This window comes from Varroa destructor, unplaced genomic scaffold, assembly GCF_002443255.2.
Source record: "Varroa destructor unplaced genomic scaffold, Vdes_3.0 BEIS01000005.1, whole genome shotgun sequence".
NCBI lineage: Eukaryota > Metazoa > Arthropoda > Arachnida > Mesostigmata > Varroidae > Varroa > Varroa destructor.
Window position 1 is genome coordinate 12,586,768 of NW_019211458.1, and position 24,087 is coordinate 12,610,854.

The window sequence follows — 24,087 nt, forward strand, 5'->3', positions numbered from 1 at the left end:
AGTTGAATGTCATGATCGACGCTGAGTGGTAAAATGAGACACTTGAGAATGCTGTTAGTTGCGAACTCTTAGGCTAAGCTAAAAATACTCGTATCATTGCATTTATCCGGCCGTTGAAATTTCGAAATATGCTAGTGCATGATGTGCGTTAAAATCAGGATGTTATTTCCACTTCGACTTCGTTTCCCTTCCTCTTCGCGTTTGGTCGGTGGAAGGAAAGTGACCATTGCCTTGCATAGTCGTCGCCTTGACCGTCGACAGATAGTGCAATTCGTATGCTGTTACCCGTTGGCTTTACAGGTTCAGATGCTGGCCATACTGCTGTACTAGACAGGATAGCATTTGGGGTGTTTTTCTCTTCTTGTCATGTCGTGAAGGAAAAGGCATTGCAGTCACTGAGGCCGCAGCTAGACTCACCCTTTGTTAGCTGGCCGCCTTCCGCTACCGTTATCGCCTAACTTAAGGGCATTTGGTCTTACGCCCTCCAGGAACAACGCGGAGTTCGTGTCATCTGAAACGAAAACTTCGTAAGATGTGCAGGGGATGAAGAAAGGAGCACCGTCAAAAACGCAACGCGGAGGGCGTTGAGTCGCATCACAACTGAAAGAGCACAACCCATCCGGCCTGAACAGTTCCCCTCCGCTCGGCATTTCCAGATTCAATACCACTCAGTCGGTCAAAGGGATTTTGGCCCGGCCACGGTTTTTTTTGGCTATTAGCAATCTTCTCAAATGCTCACAGATATGACAACATTACTATCACTAGAGCCCACATCGGAGTGTTTGCGCAGACTGAGTGTGTTATGAGGTTCCATGCAATTCCACAAGGGCAGTGATCTGGCTACGACATAATTGCCTTCTCCGAGCTCTCGAGTTTGCAGATAGTCCTGGTAGGGCTCGTCACTTAACCTCGTAACGTATAGTGTGGTTGTTGGAATCGCTTGATGTCAGGTTGTGTGTATAAGCGTTACCGATAAAGTATATCAAACAGTGGACAGCTTAATGAAAGATCGTATGGAGAAAAGTAAAAATTAGTAAAAATCCGTGATGTAAACAAAAAAAAATGAAATGTACGGTGTATACTAAAATAGCAGTTGAAAGCAATTAATATTTATAGAAAACTACCTTCATCAATAAGGAAATTCCCTGCAGTTTCCGATGTGGTATTTTCCACCTTCGTTTAGGACGACTTTGTCAGTTATAAGTTATCGTTAACTTATTTGTCTTGGTCAAACTTTCCTGTAAAATAATAATAATGTACAACATGAAAACTTTTGAATGTAATTGAATAAAATTGTGCTTTTGCCTTAGGTAATATTAGGACCACCTACATTATCAATCCAAATAGAAAAGTACTATTATCGCTACTAAAATACAACATGTTGAATTAGCAAATTTAGACCTTAAAGAAACAACATTATGAGCACTTCATTCGTGTATACATATGCTGACGAAAGTACTATAGATGGCCACATTATAGTTAAGTACCAGCTTTGTAACACAAATGATATTTGGTTTGTGCGTTTAATGTACCACCAGTTCCTTCGAAAGAAAATTCTCATAAAAACGAGTGTTAATCGCCAAAATCCGAATATAATAGTACTGATAATATAAAAAATTCTTCCGCGAACTCAAATCACGCCTTTGTTAAAAGATTTCAAGTAATCGATAAACAAAACGACCTTCCAGTGAGCTTATTGTATTGGAGCGTTTATCTTACTCTACAAATGAGTGTCAAGCTATGTAAAAACCCGACGCCTATGACTGAATACTTAAGAGGAACACCTTTAAGATAAGTTGCGAATGGTAGCTAATCAGCCCTTCGTGATCTTTGTGCCTTGCATATCTAATTACATTAGCTTCGTAAAGACACGATCAACACTTCATAACCTAGGCAATTTTTACTTCTCATCGCTCTGCAAGCGACAGCCACTCTAATAAGCTTGAAATAATCATCTGTCTCTTACTTGGATCACCTACAAATGAATACCTACTATACATAATCGTGTTAAACCTACGGAGTGCATCGTATACCGTAAAGATTTCGCATAAAACACATAATGCATTTAAAAGGACATCCGCGCTAAATATTTGTTCAGCAATATTTTTAAGAGAACGTGGCTTTACAACAAAAAATTAAGTTCGGATCATAAAATTTGTTGCGTGCGCTTCTTCTAAAGTAGGCATAGGCGAAAAACAAGGAATTATTTTTGCAAAGCGACTTACTAAAATGTTCGTGCAAATGATACGAAGGATATAAATTAGCAGACCCCACAATGATTATGACATAAGACATCATTTAGCGACCCAGTAGCCTTGTATTCCTTCTTAGCCAAACCAGTCCGTTCGATTCTGGTGGCAGAAGCTGACTGAAGATATGGACACGTTGGTGAGTCAACTCGTAAAGAATCTAAATGGCTAAATGGGTCACAAAACTGACCCTCGATAAAAGGATGAAGAATACGAGCGCCTAGGCGAGGATCGCAGGTGGTAAATCGATCATATGGTATTAAAAATAAGACAAAAGGGACATCGGGAGTATAATTCGACTTACCTATATGAGAAGCAACTACATGGACGGCTTTAAGTATGACCGCTTTCCTTTAGACACGTTTTCCTCTGGAGGAACGGGGAGACGTTCCAAAGGCTTGTGTGCTAAACAAAAGCTGCTAAATGGATTGTAGCTAGCGCTAAAATTTAGTACTTGTGACCGGTGTCCGGAAAACCGCGAAATCGGGTACTTTCTATAACTTCGTTAGAGCGACAAAAGTCTGTTTTTATACTGCATTAGTTCGACTGGTGTTAGATTATACGACAAATAAGGCAACACCTGCGCTCGTGGGCGCATCTACCAAAAAATGTACGTGTCATTATTCAAAGAGAGCATATTAACGAGCAGCTCCCGGAAGTTGTGGTTATCAAGGCAGTGTTAACCAGACTGGCTAGCTCATGCTGTGTTGGTAGTGTAGGGTTCGAAAGCCGTACTACAGGTCCGTTAATTGCCACCCTTCTAGTGCTTTAATTAGGGCCCTAATAGGCTGCGAACGGTCGCAATCACTACGTCTACTATCCACGATACGCTTCAGGACGATGGGAAGCCCAGTTGAGTGAGCCTGTTGTTGCATATTCGTGCAAGACGCCTCCGACGGCATACGAGCTTTGTTATTGTACCAGCAGCTAATCGGCTTTGAAGACAAAATCCCGTTAGGCGCATATCATAAACGTCTCCACACTGCAATCTAAAATTGAATGCACTGGATAAGAAAGTATACCGACAACGGGATGAAGATATTTCACCGGATAATATATATATATATAAAAATATATCAAAATAAAGGTATATATGAGCGAGTGACTGTGAAACACTCGTTCCGGCTAACCAACGGCAAAGCCTTCCAAAAACTACTTGAAGTTAGCATATATTGTCTGAAATCAGAGTAATACCATTGTTTTTATTTTAAATAAATTGTATTTTTAAATTAATTACAAGTGTTTGAAAGCGAACCCAGAATACTACGGCAATCACGCAAAGAATCACGGCGATACCATGACCTACCACTTTGCCAATTTGATGACCGCACTTCCGAGTCTGTAGCTGTGGCAAAAAAAGACGAAGAGTCATCTGTCAATTATGTACTAGTTGGTACCTACAGCAGAGAAATAACAGTCATCTGTCAGCAGTGTATTATCTTTATATTGAGAACTAATATATTCAAATATATAATAATTGTTCTACCGTTGGAGCGCAACGACATACCAATATCTTCCAAATCTGCTCCAGTTTTTCTCTGAAACCCATTTACAGAATTCGGATCGTAACAGATGCTTCGCGTTTTTTGACATTAAGCGCGTCTGTTGAAAACTTACGTTTTCCATCGTTTTTTTTCTTGTTATCAGTTATTGCCTTTGACTAGAGCTATTATTGTCTTTGAGCTGCTTTTTCTTAGAAGAATCAATTTACGCTGACACAACCCTTATTAGGACGTTTTACAAAACCGTGAGAACGAAACGTGTGGATTTTTATTACGTAAAAAAATAACCTTTAACTTTTGCTGGCGGTTCAGTTTGCAATTTACAGATCGCTCACTTGATCGTTAATTCGTACTGTGTGTCAAATCACGTTCCCTAACAACTATATATATATACAGTATGTGATGATGAGTGTGGCAACTGGTTTCGGCGCCTTTGAGCTGAGCATCTATTCTCAGTCGCCCATAGGCAACAACGAAAAAATGGTGACGAAGTGTAGATCCTGCTGCGTGAAAATACGGCCTAGTTACGTTAAAAAAATGTATGCATATTTCTAAACCAGTCTCGATAGTGCAGTGCTAGCTCGTTTCCTTACGAATCGTAGGACACCTAGGTAGTATAGGTTCGAATTTCTGCGTAGACACACGTTAATCTTCCAGTGAAAACTTGTACAATATAAGAGTAGAAAAGAGCAATGTATTCTCCTTTTTGATCCCTCTAGATTTTTCGTGCTAAGCCTTCTACCCATCAATGATTTAAGCAATGTTATACCGCGTCACCGAGAAAGGCCAGCTTTGAAGAAAGAGGTTATTTTTATTAGCGTTGCAGACCGCATGCATGTTCTACAGAGTGCATCAAGGAAAGCAAGTTCGGCACAACGTGTACCCAGTGAAAGCAACTGGTGAATTATATGCATAGGAGAATAGAAAGTCAACATAGAAAGCGAAATAGGTGTAATTTTAACAGTTACCTCAAGCGCAAGAGAGTTATATTCCGGATGAGTTTACATGTGGACACCTAGAGTTTACAGGGTGAACGGGATACGAATGAAGTTTTTAACGATACGCTTCGGGTAAGTTACGCATATGTTATGGAACTGGTCAACATAAACATTTTGGCAAACAACAAAGCACAGCGCGCAGTGATCTTCTTGTATTAAAACGTTTGATCCCATAAAGATTTGGCACGGACCTTCGAAGAGAATTCCCATACGCTCAACTCGTAGCTTAAATAATATTCCATCGAACATCAACTCTTTGGATTCACGCAACATGTTTTCGAGCTGAAGTGATTCAAAACAAGAGACACAAATCCAGAAATAGATCGCTGCTTCGGATGCCTTTTTCACTGGCTGGAAGATCTTTCTATGGCTCAAACAATGGAAAAGGCAACGACGAGCCAGATAAACGGATTTAACATCTGAGTTGAGCCTCTTTTAAAGGCGAATGCAGTCGGTTGCTATGTTCACGCTAATAATATCAGGCAATACTACATAATCGTAAGCAGTAAGCGTTGGGGGACATAACAATAATTTATAAAGGAAAAAAAAAAGAAAAACAGTTATTATTAGTAATTAAATTAACATTGTGGTGGCTACACTGACATTTTGGTGCACCTACTAGACCAAACAAAACACTACCACCGATTTAAATTAAACGGAACTAGAGAAGAAAGCATTCGGAAGTAGAAACGTGCTGTTTTAATCCGTCTCTATTATCTATGGCACAGTCGTACTTATTGTGCTATCTGGGGGTATCATAATCTGTTATTGTTGTGAATCACCCAGTGCCCAAAGTCGACTCGTTGGGTAAACTTCCGACATAGCATCACTCCGTCGGATTACTGGTTTATACATATGGAACACTTACGAGCGGGCTAGAATCTTCACGCTAGAGGACGATCGTTCAAGATATCGTAGTACGCAGGTAGGAAACGCTGAACGGTAGTGGTTATTGTCGCCGCGGTGTCTTTCTCTTAGCCGTAAAAAATAGTTTTCGCTAAGGCATATTCTGCAGATAAAAGCAACGGGAAAAGAGTAGCAATAACCTGTTCGATCGAGTAATTCTTACCTGAAACTTTTTGCGCCTCTCCTCAATGACTCGGTGTCTGCATGGTTCGAACAGCCGAAATGCCCCGTTGCGAAGATGTCGACTTTGCTTCCCAGCTTGCTACCTCTTCATACATTATATAATTGGTGTTGGCAAAAGAAGCGGAACGGCACGAAAGAGCTTCCGGGATATCATATATTCGCATGAAAATATAAAACATATACTAGAGACGAAGGGTACGCACACACACCGAAGAAATAGCGTATATATTTGATATGACTTTGTTAGTCAAGGCCTAGTCTTACAACTCGACAATTTTTTTTGCCCAACGTTCATATTTACGGAATAAGGGTTATACTAGTTACAGCAGCTCTAACTTTATGAGCGGCTTATGCGGCTAATAGTATGTGCTCAGTATCATAATCTGTATACTGTCAGCTATTGTACTGCTCATAAGCACATTGTCCTTACAGAGGCTGGCGATAGAATTGACATTTTGTCTTTCTTTGACTTCTTAAAATAGATAGGTTTCTGTTTATGTTCCATCTTTCTAATGGCTACAAAGATCCATTCCATTCTTCATTGAATTATTATTGAACACATAGCTCGAAGTCATAGCTGGCTTGGCTACAGACTTACTGTGTTCAAGAAAGTTATATATATTATTATTAAGTTTATTAAGAGAAATATTAAGTTTAAATGGTATCTTCTTTGTCCCAAGTTGAAAAGCTTATGACAACCCGGACTCTATAAAAAAATGCTTGAGTCGTATGGCATAACGATTACTTAGAAGAAAAATTCGATGTTCCGAACGAAAGATTTGTGTTTTTACTCAGTTGGGGATCATTGCGGCGCGTAACTTACGTTCCATTTGAATCGGCGTGTCGGAAATGTTCGAACGTATTAATAACCACAGAGTAGAAATAATATTAGACGTAACAGTGTTACCTCATTGGTTATCTATTCATTTCGTCGCTTGCTGTCAAGCTTAACAGTTTTCGCTTTAGCAAGCTTGAAGTATTGCTAACAAAATGCGTTGCTGCCACTTAAAAGATAACAGCTCTAGGGGTAATTAATTGTACATGTGCACATCGGCTCACTTCGAAATTATGGGGTCCCGTGGGGGAGAATTTCACAGTACGAGGCGATTGTTTAGCCAATGAAACCTAGGGTTTACAATGGATTGAACCAAAACCCCAGTGAAAAACTATTCGTTGTACCTAACAGCGCTCTGACATAATAATCGAAAGCTAAAACGAAAGATTGTTAATTCGAGTAGCAAAAAGCAGCGTCAAAAAGAACTAGTGGAACGCCATCTTCATATTTGTAGTACTTATTATGTAATTTTAAGTATTTACGTCTCAGCATTTCTTTTGAAAACGCGTATACAAGATAAGATATTCAGAAAAGCACATGTCAGGAGGCATCAAATCTTGGTAGCAGACAGCATCTCTGTGTTTGAACACGAAAAGCAACTCAAAAAAAATTTATCCTGGATAAATGTAAAATCAAGGATTTCTAAGAATTTCCAACACCCTATAACTTCGCCATACGTTCAGCTATGCATTTAGAGACGTTCATCGAGACAAAAAGGATGACGTTGTTGTTGCTACTTAACATCTGTTGATCTTCTTATTTCAGCGGTAAAAAGTTGAATTAATAACGACACCTTAGGGACCATGTAGCATGTCATGAATCTTAGCCATGATAACATAAACTCTCAACAAGCTTGTATATGAATGCATGCTTACCCATTTTTCCACTCCTCTATTTTTTTTTAGAAGTTACTATTGGAACAAACTTGAATTATTTTCATGGTGGTTGCGAATCATTTATCAGTTAGCACATATGAGTCTTAAGATCACTCAGTCGGTAATAAATCAGTACCTGAAGCGTTATATAGTTTACTTGAGAGCTGCAAATCTGACGTCCTAATCAATCTTTACCCGCTCTCAAAAAACAAAAAAATCCAACCCGAATATTTTTTTTTTTTTTTTTTACAAATTTTAGCTTAACTCTTACTGCTGGATAAGTATTTAACATTGACATATACATACGTCAACATCCCACTATTTAGCGAGCCAAAAGAGTTTACGCAAGGACAAAATGTCCCATGACACCTTGAATAGATTATATAGTGAACATGGCGTAGCACAATGCACTTTCGTCGTTCAAATATAACATGTTTACTTTTTTGCCATATACTGACTTTAAACTGCACCTAAAATTTAAAAGTCGCTTGATAGCCTAATACGTATACACAGAAATAAACAAATTTGGGAATTTTACCAAAAACAGCAACAGATTCCTTTTCCTCTGCTGCGAAAATGAATGATGGTCAAGGTTCACCGTACACATACGATATATAAAGAGTGACATGAACCATTCGAAGCACACTGTTCAAACAGGAAAACGGAAAGGAAGCGTGCCATAAAGAAACAAAAAAACTTCGAGCGCTTAGCACGGGAATCAGACACGGGCAGTGAAGCTTTCTATCGGCGAGCGTTTAATTTCTGCAATTTAAGAACTGATAGATTCTTGTTTCTTAGTTGAGGCTTGGGCACGTTTGACGCGATCGCGTCCAAGCGTGCACGATTGCACTCGCATATTGCTGAGCTATACATCGGTATGCATCGATGAATAGTCCTAGGGTAACAGTTTTGCCACCCTTGTAGGGTTACACAAATACAGCCAGTTCTATGTATCTTTTACCTTGAGCCTCTGCGGGTGGATAGAATTAGAGAGGCATGCGGCAGGACATGGTGTACGCAAATAAATTCATCACGATCAAGTGCCTGGACATTGTACTGAAAAGCTGCTCAACACCTAGGAGCAGGTAAGAAAACGGCGATTTGTTGGTGCGTGTTCATTGGTGGACATTTCTATTGAGACAGATAGGTTTTTATGAACCTAAGTGAACAAAGAAGCAGCGAGAAAAAACCTTTTCAAGTTGAACAGAACAGCAACTTAGGTACTGGGTGTTATCTCAGTTAAATTATGCTGTTCGAACTGTAAATACAATTTGCATTGTTAAGTTCATAGGCATATGAACTACTCATTGTCGGCGAGTTTTAGAAAAAACGATCTACCAACAATTTCATCGCAACCTAATACTTAAAAAAAGTAACAGTTTCTTCTAACTATGCCTACTAGGTTTCTGGACATTGCTCGAAAATATTTTTCAGGCCTTACGTTTAAAAGTGTTGAGAGAGCTATCTATATAAAAGTGACTCAAACATATCTGGCGCTTGTTCTCTAATAATACCTAGTTAAGTAGTATAATTTTGCACATAGAATTATTAACGAAAGCTAAACTGCGTAAGTGCTAATTTACGAAATACTTCAATTTGACTCTTAAGTTCACACTACGTTTGAGGCAGACAAATGCCAAGCAAGACGTGTAGAAATCTACTACTGTTTCAACATCAGGTTTGAATTGACCTTGACCTTTCTCCACTTAATTTACGTTTCGTATTTTAGGCATGGACATATGGCATTTGAGGGCACGATATATCTAGAGTAAAATAGAAGCATAAGGCTAGGTTACTTAAACTTGCACAAGTTAACCGCTTAAATAGAGCTAGACAAACGCAAAAAAATGTGCTTTTTCATTTTTTCCTCTTTTTCTGAGTTCACCGCGGCACGATTTTTAGTTACAGCTTTCATATAAGCCTTGTTAGTCATAAATCGCCTAGTGCGTTTTAGAGCCTCCTCCTCCTCCTTTAATGCCCATATCTGCTACCCCAAAAGATCGGTTCTCCTTCGTTTCTATGATGGCCCTGACAAGACCACTAAACACATTTGCGTTAATATGAGAGAAACGCAAGCTAACCCTGACCTCGTTGAACCATAGGCTCTTTTCAGAGAGATGTCTTTCTCTGAGCAATTGGTGTTCCCTTGTTTGGCGATGGATCAAGTCACTAAATGATTTTGCTGATGTTGAACAAGTATTTCTGAAAGTTAGCGCGTTTTTTGTCAACTAAATAGCGTGTACATAAGTATAGCTTTGCCTATTTGCGTGCAAGCTTCTTTTACTGAGTTTGGCTATTCTCTTGTTCTAAGCATCATTCTGTTCACTCAACTGGCCGTCACTAGGACTCTTTAACGACATTCCGAATGTGCGCCGAGCTGATCAGGCCGTTATGTATAGGACTTGAAGATTGTTTATTGATCGGTATAATAGATCCATTAAGCATGACCTGTGTGCTTCGACGTTTCTTCCACCCTATGAGTAAGAATGCTTTGCACTTCTGCGGCGCTGAACTCAGACCATCTCCTGCCAACAAATTAATTTATCCTCTTAATTAATAGAGTTAATCTTAGTTTGCGGCTTATCTCAACTACGTCTGCCAGATACTCCCAGCGTGCTGTTGTCTGGATGCCGTAGGCTAAGTCGTTTAGTCCCAGGATTGATTTCTGGGGTATTTATACCATGCCGCACTTCGCATATTTTGTTTAACGAGTAGTCCCGTTTGATTCGCTGGAAGTGGGGAAAAAAGCTTTGTTCTTGCATTACCGATCTCATTTTCACCTATAGCGCCCCGTTCAAGAAGAGGAGGAAAGTCTCTCGTTTTCTGAAATTTATTACGTGTTTTCCCAGCTTTAGTTATAACGTTCTCAGTCGTAACTGTTGTAAATATCGCTTCTTAAATCTGTGTTGATTCTCGAATTTTAGGGATTTTACCTAAGTTATTCAGAAAGCAGATGACTCACGTATTGTCCCGCTTTTAGTACTCTGCGCTTGGACAGTAGGACTAAATGTGCATTTTTAAATTACCCTGGGAGGTTGCCTTCTTTGATTGCTCTTTGATTGCTTTACGTTATAGTTCTAAATATTTCATTGCAGTATTGTTAGTCTCTCGTCGACTTCTGACCGCGAACTGTGATGTGTCGACATTGAGGCGTCCTTATTATCTATCGTAAAAGCCACCTTTGTTTCTTATGTGTGGAAAAACAAATTTTTAATAGATTTGTACTTTTATCTCCAGCGGGAAAGGCGGCCTTCAACATTCAAGTTTTTCTTTAATGATTATTATATACGGTATATCGCATATATCACCACTTATCGATTCAATCAGTTCGATTATTTTATTTTTTTTTTTATGAGAAAACTAAGGCTTGGGCAAGCTCTCCGAAAGATTCGAAACACTGCTTCTCTTTATTTATCTTGTAGCCTCGTTTCATTTAGAATCTATGCGGGCTTATATAGTAATAATCCAGGCATTTCTCAGTTCTTCTGTTACTGTAGCCAACTAATAACTGATAACTGAGTCCTTCTTTCATCGGTGGATACGCTTGTACATTTACCTACAGGTTTATTCAAGTTTTATGTGTATATTTTCCTTTCTGCTACGGCAAATCGCATTGATCTTCTCGGATGGGGCTCTCATAGAGGACCTTTCTGTGATCAAAGCTGTAGTCGTAGTCCTTGCGCTCTAATATTATAGTTATGATATCATAACTATGGTCATCTGTAAATAATTTTCATCCTTCTTTTTTGTCTACTTGTTCCGCGTTAGCTATTATCAAGTACATATAGACACCTTGCAAAATGGAGAGCGTCAGCCTCGTTGAAAGTGGTTAGGTATTCTTCGGCAGCCCATACCAACAATACCTTTTCGCTTGGGATTGCTGAGCTTAGGCCTACGTCGCCAACGAAGCTTTGAAGTCTTTTACCATCACCCTTATTTCCGAATCTCTGCTTATGTCGCTCTTGATTGCTTTCGGTTGTTTTCAGATGTTTCTATGGATTTCTTCTGGCTGTGGTACCATTGAACATTCTATCGAAGTGACCTATATTTACCCGTATGAAGCTTTTAGTTTTCTTTCATCGTCTTGCTCTAACACACCAGTTGTGTTGAGCAATCAGATTACAGTATCCTTTTGATCAGTTACTACCCTGATTTACTTTTTGTCTTGATACTAGGATCGAACATTAGGTATCTGTTTACATTCCTCTTTTGTATTGTCGTTTCCATATCGTGCGTAATCCTACTACGGTTTACGTTCACTCGTAGAAGTTAAATTATGTTAACAGTTTTCTGTAAATTGTTCCCTCTGCTGGCAGCACCGGTGAGTCCTTCAATCTCTGATTTTTAGTCATCTCCCATTGTTATCTTCCTTCTATTATCTAAATGTTATTGTTAATTTAGACGATTGGCTCTTTGGTGTCTTGCCTAGACCCTAGACATTTGTACTAGACTGGTGGTGCTCTTGGTCTTTCCTTAAAGTCGATTCCATTTTAGGACACGCCATCCAGCGCGCTCAATGTCTACGTTCATGAAGGTTGCACGACGTTTTGAAGCCAATCGTGTATTGTTTATCTGTATGATCCAGGACATAACGATTACGGCAACTGGTGCTGGAGGTTTCCTTATGTACCTATATGAATACGGTACGCAACGGTCTTGTAGCATTTTTGGCACTGGAAGAGGATCATATTGCGGAGACCCTGCGTTACGACAAACCGATGAAATATACTTTTTCATTTGGAATAATTGGCCCGGTTACCTTCTTAATTTCACAGTTGTTGACTATTCCTCTAGCGTTGTCTTTTTCGAGTTAATGACTGCCAATGTTCCTTCAGCTGGCATGTCGACTTTCTGCTTTTACTGTTTTCTTTTAATAGAGTACTTATAACCAACCTTGTACCGAGTTCTTAATAACAGCTTTATAGACATCTCCTTTGGTTCTTATGGCTTTGCGAAGGTTTTGCGAGCTACTGTCTACGTTTCTTTCTCGTAAAGTCTGACCTTACGATTGTTAGTTGGCAGACGTTTTTAATAAACATTCCCTTCGAAGTTTTCCTAATGGATATCCTTTAGCATGTCTACACACTTAGAGTATTGCTTTTCCTTCTCATCCGAAACCTTTTCCACGTCCTTTGGTCTCTTGCATATGCCTTGATTAAAGAGATCAATCTTAACCTTTGCTGTGAGGTGTACTTTATAGTTTTGTTTCTAGGATCAGGTCTATTATGCTCAGCCAGACGGTAGTTACTCGTTGACACTCAGCATGTTAACTGCTATATTACCTATCCTCTTTCGATTTTTTTTTTGGGTTTGGTTAATGTAAATAATCAGTTTGTCCGAAATTAGAGTGTTGTTGACGCAAGCTGGAATACCACTTTTCTTCGAAGTCTTCATATTTTTAGTCTTCCTATTATAACGACTGCTCTAAAAATAACTAGATCTTTGTGGAAGCAAAAAAGGATATCGAAATTTTCTAATTGCCAGGCACTATTATGATCTACAATATTAACAACGTTGACCTTTAAATGCGGGATCGGAGAACCGTTTCTCAAATGATTTCATTTGACAACATAGAAGCCGCAAGTTTTTTGAATTATTAAGGTCTGCAATTTCTATATATGACCGAAACATTGTCACCTGTACAGGATGCTGTTCTTGCTTGACGGTGTAGCTAACAACGCTACTCCGCGTAAAGCTTCTTAACATCCACTCCGGGCAAACTGCTACGAAATAATGATAACAAATGTTCTAAATATCTTTGGCATGTGTTATCATATGAACTGGCACACAATGAATTTTCACTGTATTATAAATAAAATAGGTTGTCTCAAATGTATACTCAAGATTACTAGCGTCAAAGTCTTGTCAGGATTTGGCAAAGACGAACATCAAAAATTATATATAACAACACTTTTGCCTTTTTCATTGTAAAACTATCAAATTGTTCAGAAGGCCCTTACGCGTATTATTCTCGATTTTTCTCAAAGGACTATCAGTTTGTGACGTTTTGAGGTATTTTCAATAGCAAAGCGGTATCAGTTGAAGGGCCGTAACGGTTTTTGACTGGAGAAGAACACACACACGCGTCCCCAAAACCAATCGTTTTAATGTACTTTCGAGCATCCTTTCAGCCAGCTGATTGAACGTTTTGTTTCTGAAGAATATGATAACTTTGCAAAAAGGTGAATGAATGAAGTAGTTTAAACCTAAATGCCATTACTAATCACTAAAATATGGCCCGCACAGAGCTGTCGTTTTAATAAAACGCTATTTGTAATATGTTATCAGTTGACAAATCCGTAAAACTTTAACATCTCATAAGTAAACGAAGGAGCAGAGTTATGAGTCGGCGGAAAAACATGTATAATTTTGTTTGTGTATATAAGCTTCAAACTATCAACCCTACACCTAATAAAGGTATATGTTTATAGTCTTTTTCAGTCAATCTTGCAGTACATTTTGGCCATAGCAACTGTTTTGTTTGCACGGTCAATATATTTTATGAAGCAAATTTAACGTAACTCGAGTAGCGTAGCGCTGACAGATTCGAACGGCATTATGGCTCATAAAAACATTTTAAAAACTATGAAATGTGCCGAAAAGCAGCTATGCCTCTCTACTAGCCTATTCTACACGTGTTTTTTGCACATAAAAAAAAAAGTAGAGAAACGAGCATGCTGTGACCATATCTGTTGTCTCGTAACTTTCAGCCAGAACAAGTGCACGTATTTTACTTATTATGTACTTTAACTAGCCTACTTCAGAGTTAGAGAGCTGTGACGCCTTTGAATAAAGCCTTTGATTAGGCTAAAGTTGAGTTCAAGCAAGGCAACGTGTGACTTAAGCACAGACGGCTACGGTTAATACGTCTATTGTAAGATATTACAAATACAGTTCAATACATGTTTCATATAAAGTTCTTGTAACAGATTTATGATAAAGCAGGCCTTCATGCGCTTCTTGAGTCAAATATCTACCAGGGATAAGCAATACAAGTGATCGTAACTAAAAAAAAAAAACTAGGAAAGTATTGGAACCGTCTGATATTCTAGATAGAAACACTTACAACAGTTTCAGCATACGGAACAGAATAATAGCTTCCTTTTTATAGTATTTCAACACAACACATTACGATTTATTATAATAATAATTATACAATTAGAATAATTATTTGTTAAAAATAATCGTTATTTATTACTTAGTGGTATTCTATGTATGCATGATAGAGTTAAACGTTCGTATCCAATGATCGTTCTTCCTGTCGCACGGTCTTTCTTTTTATACCCTATTTATGTTTCGATTCGATCCGTCAGCCCTGTACAGTATCTGAAAAGATATCAGACTCGAGCTGATTTCTTTGTCTAAATGTTATCTCCAACCGAGGCCATTTCATCTTATATGAATAACGCTATCCGACTATCATGTATGGACGAGAGAGAAATCAAATCAAATAAATAAATAAAGGTAATGCTAGAAAAGTTATAAAAACGTATATAGACTGTTGCGGGCACGGTGTAACCCGTACAGAGATATTCTACGACGCCTTAAGTCATGTTAATAGATATCGCCGCTGTAACTCAGCATTGAACCAGAAAATGGCACATTTAGATACATAGAGTGAACGCTAGCTTCATGAATTTATTATTAATACTAAAACAACTCTCTCTCTCTCTCTCTCTATACCGGCTTCCTGTTAACTAGAACGAGTTAACATCAGTAGTGCGACGCAATAAAACACAAATTAACTTGTTCTGTCCTTTAGTTTTTATTATTCAAATTAATGGTAATACTTACTATTACTTATTTCTTCGAAGACCTTTTAGGCAGCTTTTTTTTTTTAACTACGGCGTTTATCTGGTCCTTCTCTTTGCATGTCTTCTGCTTCCCAAAGTAACGACAACAACTAATCAACAAAGAAAGTGACACAACTTTGCCACTCTCCCAGACCCGTCCATAGATGTCTGAAACTCAGAAAAGCTCCGAGATGTGAAACTTTTCTGGCAAATCGCGCCCCACTAGGCCGCGTTTCTATTGGTCATTCCTTATTTCGTAACGTAACGTAACGTAGTTAGACCTTCTATGCGGCCTCGGTGAGTCCATGCTGGCACTGCATGATGTCGGTATTACCCTTCTCTGTCACAAGATCACTGTGGTGTACCAGCGGCGGCATTGGCGTCATGCCGTCTATGTTGATTCTCCGAAATGTGGGCCAATTCGACTGTTGGCTATGGGCTTAGCCTAGAGAGTGAGGGCACAGAAAGGCGAGGGTGCACAGGCAACTGTTGGTCGTTTAGGTATCGGCCCTGGAGTTGGGGTAAGCGCGTCCCCGAAGGGGACCCGAGAACCAAAGGAGGTGCTGACGCCGAAGCGTTGGTACCGGGGGTAATAGCGGCGGCCGCGGCGGCGGTGGTGGTGGTGGTGGTGATGGTGGTCGCCGCCGCCCCAACGGCGAGGGGCATCGCGTCAGGTGGGGGAGGGCGTGCTTGGCGGACCGAACCGCGCGATCAGTCTGAGGCCATCGCTCGACGAAACGGAACCATGCAGCTCTGGCTTGCAACGCTAACTCGGCAAGATACAAGAAGGCAACGGTAGTCCCCAATTCTGCGTTTGTGGAAATCTAACCCGCTTACAAAAAGAACACAGATGAAAACATAAACGCGCAAGTGTATATGCGTGTTACTATAAACAATGTAAGCAAAGCTTTAATGAAACTGTGTTCGTTTAGCTATCGTTTTTGGGGGTGATGTGCTTTGTCACAATAGTATGCATCTTCTGTTCACCAGCTGATGCTGGCGTTCTTGAGCGAAGCGGCCGTAGCCATTGTGCCGAGTTTGTTGGTGCGCATACTTGACGTTGAAGAATAAAGGTTGGTTCCAGCATTTATCATGTGGTTAGTCAATCTGTCGATTCCTGTTTAACAAGACAAAAAATTGCATTTAGCGCCTATTACGTTCGTTCTACGTTACATACGTCGCAGACTGCTCTGGCTGTACGAGCACAGGAGAGTATAATCTGTGAATTAAATAAACAAAGAAAGTACAATCTGTGAAAACAATCGCTATGGCAGCTTTATTGCCGACATTGAACTATAATATTAATTATCAGTATCATAAAAGCATAGCAGATCATCATAACCAGCAATGTGGTCACTGTGAGAACGACAAGACAAACACCGATTACGCCAACAACAATAGGAATGGCATTACCTCAGGTCAAATTATGACGACAGCGCGTTCATGACGTGAGGAGCTCTTCGTTGTTCATGACGTGCGGTTTTGTCGACGAGAGGGGAAAAGAACGATCGAGAAAAGCCAAAAGTGGCTCATAACAAAAGTTCATCAGGGCTGATTCAGCTGTTGTTAGATAGTAACGCCGACCAAAAATGTTATGGTGTTGTTAAAATTTCTATGACTATTTTCCTGTCACCAGGAAAGACAGCGAAGCGCCATTATTTTCGGCAAACGCAGTACAACATTTGCCGGCCAAGCAGTCATATCTTCACTGGCGAATACAATGTAATCGTTTGGCTGCCTACTAGCTTATGAGTAGTAATTTTGCTGCCATATAACGGTAGCATTTTCCACGGTGTTGACTATTGCCTTTGGCGATTACCGTGACAACGACAACTGTGCCGACTAAGGTTGCAGCTGGACACAGTGGAAGACCGAGGGGGGCAACACGTGACAAGCCCTCCGCATGTGGAACACAAGTGATGCCGACAAATTAAGCGAATGAGTTTTTTTTCGTTGTTTGCATTTCTCAATTGAGTTCATTGTATAAAAGGCAATATTGGATGCATTGTGAGCACAGTTGAGACTTGGCGATTCTGCGGTGGATGGAGACGGCGGAGTGAGCGTGCCCAGCTACACATCGTTCAGAGTGTAAGGGAAAACGTGTTGTTTTGTGCGTCCGTGCTAATTCTCTTATCTAACGGATTTCTTGAATTGTCTGTCACAGAGCGAATGCATATATTCTATGATGTTCTAATTAATTACGTGACATGCTAAAGGATAGTGGCGGCAAGATGATCGGTTTCTTTCACAGTGGCAAACGCCTACGTAGACTTGGATAACGCCACGAAAAAAAAACAGACATCATCGCAAAGCAACAAAGATTTATTATTCCGTCTAATGCTGCCAGCGTTCTGTACAACGTCTCCCCTTAACTGGTTAGTATCATTAGTTCAATGTAGATGAAGGATGAACATTATATTATTCAAGAGACAGTATGTACGGAACCGTTTCAAGCAGAAATCTGATAATATTGTATAGATATACGCGTACATTTGAAAGCTTAGGACGGTTACGGACTAATGAGCTGATACGTTTTAAGCAGTGAACGAAAACATAGCAAAATATCTATTTGCCATATCGGCTGTATCAAGGCATTGTGTTGGGTATACTGCTCGGTTTCTAGCAATCGTGCGTTTCACACACGTCACGATCATGTAAAAGAGTTCTTCAAACCGTTTCATTTAGCTGGTAGTGTTGACACTGGAGCCAGATCTGCCATATTCAGCAAGTAGTTAATGATGAAATAAACTGGCTAATAATTGGGTCATATCTCTTGCGTATACTAGTTTCCTGCCGAAGCTAGGTTGCTTGCTTTAATGGTCTCATTGAACTCATGGGTGGCTTTTGGTAAATTATCATCTAAAGTTTCCTTGATCGCAAATCACTGTATTATTTGTTCGAAGCTGCGGAACATTATTTGGCCATCATCAATGGATTTCTTTCTCTATGTTACAAGGTAACGCAGCACCTCGGCATAGCTAGTCCAGATACAAATTAGGTAGGTGGTAATCTTCGTGCTAACAGGTGGTTAAATTCTCGAAGCTCAGAAAGGGTGCTGGAAAGCCAAATGGTACCCAATATATGCACGACGATATAAACACACCGTCTATTCAGAACAAACGAGATTGAAGTCCGCAAAACTAGAACGAAGATTTGCCACTTTTGAATATTTTTATAGCAAATTTTATTGAACTCTTTAATTAAAAATAGCTCTATGGACAAATGACAAGTCTGCCCTCACCTTCTATAAATTATCCGCGTAACTTAATTAAAGAAAATTACAATGGATTTTCTGAGCACAAACAGACAATTGGACTTTTTTGCGGTAGGATCGGACATTCGTTTCGCTTGGAGGCTGAAGAGTTCATAAACAAACGCCTATCGTAGACCATAACATGGATGGCGCTGGAAGGTTGACATCGCGTCTAGATTCTGCGACCTATCATGGTGTTAGCAAATTACATAGATGCCTGATCGTAGCCGCTTTGGCTTTGGATGTCGTTTGGTTGGAAGCGTCAAGGCAGTATCATGCAGAGCTGCTCCGCCGGATGAGCCCCGTACCGTCGCCTAACTGCCTTTTAACGCTAGCCGTGTTCGCTGACGCTTGTTGCAGAACCAAAGAGATCATCTATCCTCGAGCCGACCGGACTCGATCAAATCTTGCATTGGATCACCGCCATATAAAAACAATAACTTTTCCAACGGCGTCTACGATTCACTGACGAGCTTGTTGATAGCGTATTATTACTGCCTAGGCGAACGAACCCGAGGGAGGCAGATATATACATCTACTGCCTGTGTGTGTATACAGACACGTACTGCTATTACGACCTGGACTAATTTAGTTATTATTATGTTATGGGAAAAAGCAATGTGATACGATTCTTCGGATCCTTCACTGCAAACCTGATTTCTCGCAGCTTAAAAGAAAATTAATAGATCTGTTATGATTATTTAGCGTCTCGTTGCAACGGTGGCTGTGATGCAACCGTGCGTTTCGCAGTACGATGCATACGCACTTACTTTTCGGGGTAGCATCGTGTAAAGCTTTGATGTATATTTATAAGGCTTTCCAAATATGAAACAAAACGCAGAAGCACAAGATTGCCGTTTGCTCGCCTTTGTTAACGGCTCCGGCTATTGGTAATGTGGGGGCAACAAAATAATGTTGTCTGTTGTTATTATTAGAAACCGTAATTACTAATCTAGCGATGTTCTTATTTAATGCATTTAATATTCTTAATTGTACGAAACCGCTTGGCGACAATGTATCTACTTACAAATACAAAATTGACTATGGATTTTTAGGTCACGAAATAATTTGCTGCAATATACACTGTTTGACGTCTACACATGTGTAGCAGCCACTGCGTTGAAAATTTATATGTACACTCACGTGTACACCATTTTGTCGCCAACTCTCGCAATAGCACTCACTGCTTAAGCGCTTATGGTTTCAGCAGGTTTTTTTACTACATTAGAATGTGCAGGAATATCTTACGATTTGTATTGAGGTGCAGAAATAAAATTGCGCGCTCTTAGCGTCTAACTGAGTACGTAAGCTCGCGTATTATATGTGACGTAGTCTGTGAGGGTGAAAACAGCGTAAGTATAGAAAAGCACAAAGCATGTTTGAGAGTGCGAGTAAAATGCTTTTCACTAAAGAACCGTACTTGAAGTTCTAATAAGTTTTTTTGCGCGCTTTAATTCCCAAAAAAAAAAAAAGAAAAACTTGCTTCTTCTACGAAGAGAGAGGTTTATTTGACCCAAAGTCCCGTCAACTTCAATAGCATTATCTGTCTGTTCGGTGATGAGCCACTGGTAATTGCGTACTCGTTAGTACTGTCTTATTAAATTAAGAAAACTTCAAACAATTCAATTGCTGTCGCATTCAATTGTGTTGCTAAATGCCTTAAGTTGAGCAGAGTTTTAGACAGGTGAGCGCCCGCTTATCTCATGTACAGATTGTTTTATTTCTTCAATACAATTTGTATCGAACTTGTCAAATATTTGATTTTAATTTTATTTAATTTAAATAGTTGATTTTCTTCACGAAACTCAACGTTGATTTTTTTTTTCATTAATTTTATAGTGCTAAAGTGAAGTTTATTTACGGAAAATAGGTTACATACCCAAATGGATCATTTTGTTATAAATGTAATTGTAGTGGACCGAGAAAATCAGCAGCTTGTTCCCGTTTAGCTACATTAATGCGAGGCTGTAGTTTGCCTTCTGTATAATGCATTCAAACCTTCGCATTCATAACTGGTTTTCTTTTATTGGTTATAGTGTTTTTCTCTTAGGAAGTATTGTAGGCATATATGAAATACCTGCAAGATAACGGCGGGTAAATTAGACATAAAGCTCTAGCCTTCGTATACCCTTATGGCCTTTATCAGGATGCATGTAATTCTTGCATTACTAGACGCCACTTTATTCACACATACAAGAGAAATAAAGAGAAACAATAAAGGGATTTTTCCCATTTGCAGACGTAATTTTTCCAAAAAAAAAGACTACTATTTAGGGTGGCCCTTAATTGTACGGTGATGAAAAAAATGTACCTAATAATCTCACGACTGAAACAAAGCAGGCTGGACAAACTTGTTAGACATTCAAGTCAGAAAGGTGGTGCATTAAATGAACGACTTCGAGAAACAGGCGAAAGATATGGAAGAAAGCTGTTAGTACTACGCCCAATCCGCCAACTGAAGTTGATAAGACTCTGTTTCTTGAGTGAAGTGACGTAATGTCAAAATCATGATGTACTAGAAAACTCTGATTATCGAGCATAGCATGTTGATTTTAAAATATTTCTCTGAATTCACCGCTAACCTCGTCCCAACCCACATAGACATAGTGTATGTTAAAAGTCATAAGCTATATTATTATATAAAATTTATAAAACTGTAAAGGATACTATTCAAGTACCCGATGTATGGCTTCGGAGCTAGATGATAAGTTGGCAGAAGTGGTACAACAACTGATGAAGTGGGCGTACCGTTCAAAAGAGGAGCGTCTAAGAAAAGAGCCATGCGGTTATAGCAACAAAGTAGATAAATCAAACGAAAGACATGGCTGGCCCGTGAATATCCGAAATAATACAGGATAGCGTCAAGAGGTTCACGAGTCCATACTGCTAAGTAAGTTACGCTACTGTACAAAAATTTATAAGCTAAGAAACCTTTGAAAATACTTACTTAAAATCGGCAAAGCAATCCCAACGATCTACGTCTTACATCTGTCCGAAGAGGAGGATGATGCTGAGCACATATTATGCAGGCACGCAGTTGCTAGTATCAGCACTCTTTTGCCTGAAATTAGTGCAAACGTATTTAGCCTACTATTTCAAACAATAATAAAAGCATGGGAGAATTTGGGTCAAAATCGCAGAAAAAAATTCATGGCCAGTGGTTTTGTCGTTAACCAGCTGCTTATGCTAGCGGCGGGATTAAACGCCCATGAAAGGGAATGGGGCCTGTTTCTCTAAGAAATGCCTACCCTGAGACAGTGATAATCTGTTGGACCAGTAATTTGCGCAACAGTATCCCTCATCTTTTAGTTAAAAAAAGGTATCTGGTATACACCTCAGGAAGCGGCCTATCTTCAAAAGTTGAGGGAACAGTTCACTACGTAAAGTTCTTAAAAACATATAGCTACATCTGTGCAGCTATGCATGGCAAAAGCGACCGACTTATTGGAATTCGAGGCAGAAAGAATATGGTGTTCAAAGATCCGTTGGCCAACAAAAGTTTTTATACGTTCACTCGATAACCTGGCTCTTCTGTGATTCGTGGTTTAACATCGCCTAGTATCTCTATATGTCAAAAGAACTATCTAGTTAGTATCTCCACGAATGTTCTTCCCCTCTTTCACTTCTTAAATATCTGCTGAGCACGCTGGTCTCTCCTACTGGACTGCATTTGCCAATCGGTCTCGGGAGCGCCAAACTACGTACGAGCGATAGGTTATACAACGGCTGCATAGCGTCAATAGAGAGTGGCAGTGCTGAACAGCCACCGCCAGTATATATATATATATATACTGGCAGGATAATTTTATATATATATATATATATATATATATATATATAATTACCCTGTTTTCTTGAAGAGGTAAGTTAGAATACATGGCTGTAGGAAAGAGGCAACACGACTTACGGTAGTAGTAGTATGAGCAGAAGTCAGCATCGCTTGGGTGGCCGAAGTGGGTTGCGCTGGGCAATAGACGAAGCAACCTTGACCGAACAGGGCCAACCGGCAGAGAAGATGGCTAAAACTTTTAACAGTAATCGTCTTTTAGTGAATAGCCGCGAATGGTGAGATAAGCGCAAGCGACCTTATTCTCTTCTTTTTTCTATTCGGCTGTATGAGTACAGAAGCGACCTTAAAACGGCAAGCACTTATGAAATCCCTGCGTCGTCGCCAAGCGGGTTTTGGTTAGGCTTAGATGAGAGTAACTGCGCTTTTCAACTTCTCTCTGTCACTGTGTGCCTTCCCTTATTTTAACGTTGACGATCTCCTTTAGGCCACGTGTTATCCTACTTAGGCCTGTTTTTTTCGTCTACGTGGTATAACCATAGCGAGTACCGTAACCCACAACTAGTATCGGCAGTTTTAAAAACTGGATTTTCACAATGGGTTACGCGGCCATACAAGAGAACTGATTCAGTTCATGGGAAAAGCAAAGAATGGGTGAGAAAGTAGTTAAAAGTTAATCGAATGTAATATTTACTGAAGACGGAAAGTATATTAATTAACATATCGACCTAAAACCCATAATTGTGCTTGTAATCTTGATAATGCAGTGATACCAAACAGATAACTAAGATAAATATTGTGGTCAAAACGATTAAATCGTACACTATATATAATTTGTACTATAAAATCACCGTTACCTTCATTCTGCTTTAAGGTGGAGGTCATGATAATTAAAAAGCAAAGAGAAGTTCGTAAAAACGATACTCGTTACATAGCCTAGAATGATAAAGGCCGAAATATCTGTATTTTAGAAAAGACAAGGGCCTCGTAAAGGAAAATTTTCCCTGCCAAGCCATATTCCTTTGTTGATAACTCGAGCTTATGCACTGCAAAAAGGTGCTCCTCTTGAGAAGTGTGCGTTAGTTCATGAACCAGTGGGCAGCTTTTAGACCTGAACGATTCTTTACCTTAACGATAGGAAAGCAAATATACATGGTTCATAGTAGACTCTACCTGTATCAATAACTACAGTATTTGGGCGAACAATTTGGACATGACCGTATTTTGCAGTCAGACGACTAGTGCATTTTTGACGAAATATTTTTTTAATTAGTAGAAATTTTAAAGTGTGTTACTCATGTGTCCCAGGGATGAAGCGACGGCTCGATGACTACTAGTGTGAAAAGGGGTAATCAAGTCCACTTTAGTTTAAATAATGAAAAGCGTTTGTATGCAAAAGAAAAAAAATTCTTAAATCGCTAGTTTTATTTAGGGTAGGGTAATGAGTATACTTAAATGGCTTCATCTTATTTAATTTTGAATTGAAATTACTTAGGTCTTTTTTATTTAATTATCTAATTATTTAATTACGGAAAGATCGTAAATATATTTTTAGGTTTAAAAAAAGTAATCAATTTTGGGCTTCTTTTCCGCTCTGGGTGCAAACGGTTGGCTTTATAGCATCTTTGGTGACTGTCATCCAGGCGAAAGTGTTTTCAAGTTGAAATGATGAATTAATATAATTCAACATCTTATCATCGGGGAGG

General features: G+C 39.4%; 1 protein-coding gene and 1 long non-coding RNA gene across 10 annotated transcripts in view; one reads left to right on the plus strand and one right to left on the minus strand.

Annotated features, from left to right (window-relative positions):
• Positions 1 to 14,650: 14,650 nt before the first annotated feature.
• Positions 14,651 to 22,198, minus strand: LOC147755290 (uncharacterized). Of its 5 annotated transcripts, none has more exons than XR_015328108.1 (5): positions 21,843 to 22,198; positions 21,542 to 21,655; positions 16,755 to 20,671; positions 15,343 to 16,458; positions 14,651 to 14,874 (listed from the first exon to the last, which is right to left on the minus strand). It is a non-coding gene; the product is annotated as an uncharacterized LOC147755290 (long non-coding RNA). The 5 variants fall into 5 exon arrangements; XR_015328110.1 differs by having other exon boundaries at positions 15,343 to 19,136; positions 20,474 to 20,671; positions 21,843 to 22,197; XR_015328111.1 differs by having other exon boundaries at positions 20,474 to 20,671; positions 21,843 to 22,181.
• The window catches only part of LOC111251791 (uncharacterized), a 134,863-nt gene continuing 128,089 nt past the window's right edge, over positions 17,314 to 24,087 (plus strand). For 2 of the 5 annotated variants that reach the window (XM_086989818.1, XM_086989820.1), the window contains exon 1: positions 17,578 to 17,716. The gene's annotated coding sequence lies outside the window, so the exon portion shown is untranslated. Of the gene's footprint in view, positions 17,430 to 17,575; positions 17,717 to 24,087 lie in introns of those variants that run through there. The other 3 variants (XM_086989821.1, XM_022808809.2, XM_022808808.2) reach the window with 3 other exon arrangements.